The 8,699-nt window shown below is 46.6% G+C and overlaps 1 long non-coding RNA gene across 1 annotated transcript; it reads left to right on the plus strand.

The window, feature by feature from the left end:
• Positions 1–1,922: 1,922 nt before the first annotated feature.
• On the plus strand, positions 1,923–8,440 carry LOC131894609 (uncharacterized). The gene is made up of 3 exons (XR_009374962.1): positions 1,923–2,253; positions 7,287–7,393; positions 8,051–8,440. It is a non-coding gene; the product is annotated as an uncharacterized LOC131894609 (long non-coding RNA).
• Positions 8,441–8,699: the final 259 nt, after the last annotated feature.

The following is an 8,699-nucleotide window of genomic DNA, read 5'->3' on the forward strand; positions in this document are numbered from 1 at the left end:
GCAAACTGTAAATCTACCAGTTGACCCAGCTAGACCACTCCTTGGCCTTTGCCCAAAGGCCTCAACATCCTACTACTCCACAGACACTCGCTCAGCCATGTTCATCGCTGCTCTATTCACGACAGCCAGGAAACGGAAACAACCTACATGTCCTTCAGCTGACGTGTGAATAATGAAATACGGTACACAAACACTACGGAACACTATTCAGGTGCAAAGAGAAACTGAATCATGAATGTTGCAGGTAAATGGGTGGGAATAGAAAATATCACATTGAGTGATGGAACCCAGGCCCAGAACGACACATGCCACATGTTCTTTCTCACCTGAGCCTCCTAGCTCTGTCTTCAGTTATGAGGATACAGCCTGGAGTAATTGTAGAAACCAGAAATGTAAAAGGATCATGGTGGCAGGCAGTAGAGAGAACCGGGGGTGTAGAGTTATCTGAAGGGGGAAATGGGAAAAGGGGAGGGCTTTAGAGAAGGAGAAGGAGATAAACACAGAGGAAGGAGGGAGGGGAGTGTGGTTGTTTGGATGAGAATTACCCCCCCCACACACACACACATAAGCACATAGATTTCAATGCACTATTTGAAAGGATTAAGAGGTGTAGCCTTATTGGAGGAAGTGTGTCACTGGAGGTGGGCTTTGAGGTTTCAAAAGCCCATGCCAAGCCCAGCCTCTCTCTTCCTGCTACCTGCGAATCTGGATGTAGAACTCTCAGCTCCTTCTCCAGCACTGTGTCTGCCCGCACACTGCCATGCTTCCTGCCATAATGACAATGGACTAAACCTTTGAAATTGTAAGCCAGCCCCAATTAAGTGCTTTCTTTTATGAGCTGCTGTGGTTATGGTGTCTCTTCACAGCAATAGAACACTGACTAAGACAGACTAATAGTAAGGATGTCTGAAATGTCCTAAGGAGCCAAGTGGTCTATGTACCTAAAGTTACACACAGCACATAAAAGTCTGTCTATACATACTTTAAATGAAATCCACCCATCAGGGCTGACATGTTTGCCCCAATAACCATAGACTATTTAACAACAACAACCCCCTACCCCTTTACCCCCCCCCCCCCCCCAGCGTCAGGCATGAGAAGTCTAAAAATATCTTGCAGGGATGACAGAGAACTTTGAAAGTATAAGATTTTGTTGTTTGTTTGAGACAGGGGTCTCTCTACATAGCTCTGGCTGTGCACTCTCCTGGAACTCATTATGTAGACCAGGCTGGCCTTGACCTCACACAGATCTTCCTGCCTCTGTCTCAGGAGGGTTGAAATTAAAGGTGTGCACTATCACTCCCTGCAGAAAGCAAGAGTTTTGATTATCATTATTATTAGTGTGAGACAGGGTCTTCCCATATACCTCAAACTCCAGATCCTCCTGCCTTAGCTTCCTGAGTGTTGGTATTACAAGTGTGCACCACCACACTTACTATTGTATCTTTTTATTTGATTGTTTAGTGTGTGTGTGTGTGTGTGTGTGTGTGTGTGTGTGTGTGTGTTATTCCTACCGCAGCACACTTGTGGAAGTCAGAGTCAGTTCCTTCCTCTGTGTAGATTTGGGGGATTGAATTGGTGTCTTCAGTCTTGGAAGCAAGTGCCTTTACCGGCATAGCCATCATGTTTACTCTTATTATTATTTTTTAAATATAAATACTTCTAGATCCAGTGCACTAGAAAGGGCAATAGATGTTTGTTTCCCAAAATATGACCAGATAAAAAGATGAGGCATTCTATCTTATAACCCCTAAAACAGTAAAAGGGATCCTACAAAGATCTCGGGTCATTTGCTCTTGTCGTTTATTGCTTTCGTCACTAGGTGTCCCCTGGCTAGCAAATCATATCTAGAAAGTGGCTTTCTATCTCGGAGTGACTATAAGGAGACTAGTCAGATGCCAGCAAGATGCCATCCTGCCAGGCGAAGGGGCCTGGAGGAGGTACCCTATATTCTGGTAGACACTGCCCTTTAACTCAGGCCTTCTCACTGAGGACTGGTTGTAATTAGAATGAAGAATTGCATGCAAAAGGCACATTGTCAAAAATCCAGTTTCCACTCTGAGAAATGAGTGTGGCCCGGAATAGATCCAGAACAAGATAAAACTGCAGGACGGGCCTCTGGACAGAGGCTGGGCTGGCCCAGATCTAGCGAGAAGCAGTGTGAGCCTATCTCTGGGCTCACCCGGGACAGAGCAGTGAAGGGAGGTCCTTTGCAGGCCACCCTGAGACACTGGACCGCCTGTGTCATTTCAGGTGAGTTTTTACCTTGACAAACCAAAACCATTTTTATGATAGAGTACCAAGATTCAGTTAGCCAAAAGCACACCTACAGCCCGCCCACATTAATCTAGAGATTGGCTGGATCACCTGGCCCCAGAGTTTTCTCTTTATAGATAGCTGTTAGGGGCGTTTAGAACGTGATTGGTATCAGGAGACCAATGTCCAAGGTGGGAAGGAACTGCATCTGATCAATGCGTGCCGCTGGGCAAATGCAATGGACTGCTTGAAGTTTCTGCATCTTTCCTCTCCCCGAGCCACCTCAGAATCATAGCAAGTTTTCTAGGGACGCCTGAGCGGAAACAGAGTCCACAACACCTAGAAGATGAGTTCTAGAGACTAACAGTGAGCAATGTGGGAAGTAGGAAGTGTGCACAGGATCAAAGCCTGCCCTGGCTCCTTGGAGCTCCAGTCGGGAGCTGGCCAGCAGGTGGGAGAGTGGAAGACAAGGCCAGCTTTGTTTGCGCAGCTGGAAACGTTGAATCTGGTCTTCTGAAACCTTTAAACACACTGGCCTTAAGGTGACCCTGGAGCAAGGTGGAGGTTGGGAGGGATGGAGATTGGCGGCATGGGAATGTGTTGGTAGATGGTTAGCAGTAAGTCAGACGAGTGGATGGAAATTCCACATAGCGTCAGGTGTCCACAGCTGAGTGGTGTTTCTGATCCAGCCTTTCCAGAGCCAGTTGGCGGGTAACGAAGGGAAGCAAGGAGAAAGCGTGGCCCCAAATTTTCCAGCATAGGGACCCTTGAGGGAGCTTGCAGGCCCATGTTGAGGCAGGGGAGCTGGCATCCAGGCAGGGCATCCGAACTGCAGTGGGCATGTGGTGATGGGCTCAGGTGGGACCTGGGGCTGATGGAAGGCTGGGAAGTCATTGAAGATCTCCTGATAGTTGGACGCACCCAGATCACCCAGCCTTCTGAAAGCTCTGGGAGCTATTTAAAGTCTCAACTGCCCACCACATCTTTCCACCTCTTTGCAAGACGGAATAAAATGCAGTGAGTCTTTTGAATGACTCATCAGCTTCATGTGGCTGATGAGAGGTCCTTTAAGAGCTCAGGTCCCATTCAACTAAAATACAAATGGTTTTGCTTCAGGAGCGGTGTGCTGTCCACCTCTGTGGAACGGGACAAATGGGAATAATTTCTCAGTGACCCTCAGTATAGCATGATTGCTGGCACCTTCTGAAGCCCCTGAGGACTAGGGACCCTCAGGTGCCACTAAGGCAAGAAACCCTCTTAGTCATAAGAAGAAGAGTGAACAATATTCATGAAATCCCCAGCTCTCTTGGGCTGGGATGTAGCTCAGTGGGTGAGGGGCTTGCCTAGCAGGCATGAGTCCCCAGGTTCCATCCTCAGCACCACAGAAGACAGGTGGGGTGGGACACACCTGCATGGCTTAGCAGGTAGAGGCAATGTTTCCTTCTGATAGGGATTCACAATACGCCCCCATGGTTGCGCATGCCTGGTGGACCTAGATACTTCCGCCTAGCCATTTCCGGGTCAAAATAGCCATTTCTGGGTCAAAATAGCCATTTCCGGGTCAAAACGTTTTGTGTGGACCCCATGGCTTTGCGTGGTTGCGTAAAGCGTGCAGTGCAACCATGTGATCTACGTGCATGAATAGCCACATGGGCCTGTGAGCGCAGGCGCGGCCCAGCCTTTATAAGCCTGCGCCATATTCCCGGCTCCATCTCTTTATTCACATGTCTTTTCACAGGCCTGTCACGTCTGTCTCTCTCTCTCTTATCTTAATAAAACTCTTGTTAGTGGATTCTGTAGTGTTTCGTGACATTTCCTCGCAGGGTAAGAGCGCTGCTAAATAACGAACACCTTCTCCTTGCCTGTGCCCTCCATGGGTCTCCCTGCTATAACTGGCAGACAAACACTACCAGAATCTTCTCCAATTGCCTACTGTGCAGCTCAGCTGAAGATGCTGTATTTTATTAGCAGAAACAAAAACTGAACACAAAACAACCTCAATGCAATAAGACTCAGGGGAGTGTGTGTACTAGACATCATAAAAGCTGACTTTTGTTTGTTTGTTTATTTTGGCTAATCCTTTTTTAGCTTCAGAGGTCTGACACTGAATGCTGGCCCACTACAAAACAAGGATGTTGCTGGTAACCGATTTACCAAATACTGCTGTGACAAGAATTAGAAACTCATGCGAAGAGATCATTATGATGTCTAAAGCACGATTTCTCTCTTTTCTCACTCTTCTCTGACACGGTGAGGCACAGCAAGGGCTCAGGGCTGCTGTCCTGACAGCAAGGGCTACATGCTCTTCCCAGGGGAAGGAACAAAAAATGCCCTTCATGGTGACCTTCATCCGTGTCTGGACTAAACATCTTCCTGTTGCTTCCTCTGACGTTCACCTAGAAGTGTGCGGTCTCTGGGGGAGTTGCTGGCAATACCTGGTCATTTTTGGAGAACGTGCCCTGGTAGAGCTAATATTCTATTCCATTTATGCTTCTTCTCATCTGAGAGGTAAGATTTCCTCAGTGGGGAAGAAGAAGCCTGCTGTCCACATCACCCTTGTTCACACCCGCTCACCCCCCTGTTCCAGGTGTGATTCATTTTTTTTTTCTGGGGATGTGGGTTGGCTGTTTGCTCTGATGTCTGCCTTTTAGGGAGTATTAGGAAAGTTCACAGATGGTCTCCCCTGAGAATTTTTCCAGTATTGTTATTTAGGGGAGAACCCAGTCTTCTCCCAGGAAACAGAAAACTAGGTGTGTGCAAACCCTGGGTCAATTTGCTAGTTACACATCACAGGTCTTGAAATCTTCCTCATTGGGTTTGAATAGGAATGAGGGGGCGGGGGGGGGCTTCACCCCCACAGGCTCATCTATCTGAATGCTTAGTCACCAGGGAGTGCCACTCTTTGGAGGGATCAGAAGGATTAGGGGGAGTGGCCTTGTGGGAGGAAGTGTGTCCCTGAGAGTGGGTTTTGAGGTTTCAGAAGCCCACGCCAGGTGCAGATTCTCTCTGCTGGTAGATCAGGATGTAGCTCTCAGCAAGTGCTCCAGCACCATGCTTATAACCATGCTCTGGCTGTGAAGACAATAGACTAACCCTCTGAAACTATGAGCAAGTCCCCAGTTAACTGCTGTCCCTTGTAAGAGTTACCTCAGTCACGGTGTCTCTTCACAGCAGCAGAACAATGACTAAGCCACACTCAAGGACTTGATATAGTCTCAGCTTATCCAGAACGTTCTAGCAATCTTACTCTTCAGCATGGCATGTCAGCAGCCCCAATATAGATTTTACTTCTCTCCCACACCACACTCTGGGCTCTGTACACCCCAAATTCATACTCAGTTCGTTACCTTGTCAACTGCTTGGTAGCCAGCTAGAGCTTGGTGAAGACATGATCCTAACTCATGAGGTACTAGAGGCGATCTTTGAAAAAGGATTTCTGTCTTGATACAAAAACAGATGGGCAATCCTTTTTCCTTTCCACTTCCGTCTTCCTTAAGCACGCACGTGGAATTTGGAACCACAGCAGCCACGATGTGACCCTGAAGCACGAGAATATAGAAGACTGTTTTGGGAGAGCTGCTGAACCAGGATCAAAACCACCTGTACCCCTGTTCTATTTAAATGGCGCTAAGGCCGGTATCCTGTCCGTGGTGGTTAAGTCTTAGCAAATATTTTTCTTATTAGAAGTAATTTGGATAAAAATAACTTACGAAAATTTTGCATGTATTCTTAAATTATGTTTTGTAAGATGAATTAGGGAATGTTCTGGGCTAAACTGTGACCCCACCACATTTACATGCAGAAACTTCCAACCCCCAACATTTTAGAACACAATCATATTTGGAGGTAAATTCTTTGAAGATGAAACTAAGCTAAAGGGAAATCTTTGGGGTGGTCCTAACACTAACCTGGCCCCAGAAATTGATGCATAAGTAGGCACACACTGAGGAAAGAGTGTATGAAAATATAGCAAGAAGGTGGTGGCTACCCACAAGACAGAAAAAAAAAAAAAGCATGGCTGTAGGTAACTTGATCTCAGATGTCTATACGGAGCATAAGAAAAGAAATGCCTGACATTCGAAACACCTGGTCTTCTGTAGGACTTTTAAAATGGCAGCTCTGGAAAGCTAACACAGGGCCGAGTACTTTTTTTTCAAGTATAATATAAGAACTACAAAGTAGTTAGAATAAATGAAATGTGTAAAAACGTTCACATGGACAGCTGTGTGGTTCGAACTTGAAGTGTTCCCTGTGGGCTAGTGTGGTGAACTCTGTTTCCTGCTAATGGTGTTATTCTGGGGAGTGGTAGAAACTTGGGGAGACAGAGCCTCTCTAGAAGAAGGAGGTCACTGGGACATGCCTTGGGGAGGGCACTTTGTTCCTGGTCCCTTCTGCTCCTTCTATCCCTGGCTGGCAGGGGGTGAGCAGCGGGGCTCTGTCTGTCTGTCTCACTCTCCTGCCATGGTGCCCTGCCTTAGCTCAGGTACGAAGCAACAGACACAGGGACCCCAGCCTGACGGCTTAGAAACTGTGAACCACAAATCAAGACTTCTTCTATTGAAACTTTTGTGTGTCTGTCACAGTGAAGGAAAGCTGGCCGACACACCGTCTGGTACGTAGGAAGCGTTTGGCAAGTGAGAGCTGAAGGAAATTTGACAGCAAAATTGTCAGGCTAGATCTCCCTTGTTATCTCTGGTGTTTGAGACAGAGTCTTGGTACATAGCCCAGGCTGGCCTCAGACTTGGAATCGTTCTGCCTCAGCCTCCTAAGTGCTGGGATTACAAATAGTTACCACCAAGTCTCAAAGAGGATGACAAGACTCAAGGAATCTGTGCTGTTTCTTAAGCAGAGATGGCAGTGTGCCACCATCGAGGCAGTTTTATAACCTGTGGACAGGGAGGGCACACTTCCCACCTGCCTCTCCCCTCACTTGGAGGATCAGTGGCATGCATGCAGAAGAGCGAAGTCATTTCCAGCCTGCAGTTGTTTAGATTCAGGCTTTTGTTGACTGTTTTCTGTTTCTCTCCCAGTCACGTGACCAGCAGTAGAGCACTTCAGCAAACAACAGGGAACAAAGTGACCCACCCTGCATCACCTTTTGAAGAGTGCCATGCAAGAGAGCAACCTCTCTACAAAGGTAAGCAATAATCTGGGTAATTAAGCCACGGAGATTTCTGGAGTCACCCGGTGCAGGCACCTCTGCTGACCCTGATTAATAAGATAAAATGTTCTCTATTCACGCATGCATGTCAACTGCAGTATCATTAGCAACGGGCACAGTGCTCCCAGTGAGGGTGATGGTTAGAATTCAGTTAGTCACCTTGAAATTGATATGATGTGGGGATCAAACGAGAAGAGAACATTTCAGTGCTGTTCATATTGACATGTGAAAGACGTTTGATCTCCTTGATTCTCTCATGCTTGGGGCAAAGAGCAAGCTTACAGGACATACAGGAAGTAGATTCTGAAGTCACCTTTATGTATTAATCCCTGGGAAGCCTAGCCAAGAGGTATTTGATCTGACTGTAAACACTGATATCACTTATCTCTGGCAAGAATATATCTTGGAATAAAACATTGAGGCATACAGTGAGATAGAGAGGCCTTGAAGCTGACCTTGATCACAAAGCAGGAAGACATTGAGGAACCCAGGAATCAAGACATTGGCGTATTTAAACTTGTGGCCCCCATAACAATCTTTCTGTGATAAGTCTAATCGTTCTGTGGAATTAAAAAAAAAAAAAAAAGTCTGGTAATGCAGTCACATAGTAAGAATATTCTTTGGCTTTAAAAGGAAATATTAGGAAATGAGAAGTCAAAATAAATCTTTCCTGTCCTGAAGTCGATTACAACATGAACGGACCTTAAACTAAACCTTCCGCTAAACAAAAGAAGCTGGTCACAGAAGGACAGCTCGGGATTTTACTCCTTTGAAAGTGACTAGAATAACATGTTCATTGAGATAGAAGGCAGCATGGTGATTGGAGGGCTGAGGATCGGGGAGCACCTGTTTAACGGAGTTTAGTTAGGGAAGACAAAAGCGTGCTGGAGATGGATAGTGGTGGTTGCCACACAAGGCGGCTGCACTCGATGCCTCCGAACCATAACCTCGAGATGGTTAAAATGACAAATGGCACATTGTATGGCTTTTACCAGACTGCCAAATAAAATTTCTTTTCTCAGCTTTTTTTAATTGGATGAAAATGATATGAAAAGTCGGCGGAATGTTTGAAAGGTTTCAGGGACAGAGATACAAGAGTGATGCCTGGGTGGCGGGGGTGGGGGTGGGTGGGGTTGCAGTTTGTTGATGCTTCTAAGTACAGTGTTAGTGTCCTGCAAAGGCCATGGGTTGAAGTCTTGGTCCTTGGGCTGTGTGGAAGTGGGGACAAAGGAAACGGAGTTCAGGGGTCTGAGGTGTGCCCTGAGAGGACACTGGGTCCTCT

The sequence above is a fragment of the Peromyscus eremicus genome, chromosome 17 (assembly GCF_949786415.1).
Source record: "Peromyscus eremicus chromosome 17, PerEre_H2_v1, whole genome shotgun sequence".
NCBI classification, from domain to species: Eukaryota; Metazoa; Chordata; class Mammalia; order Rodentia; family Cricetidae; genus Peromyscus; species Peromyscus eremicus.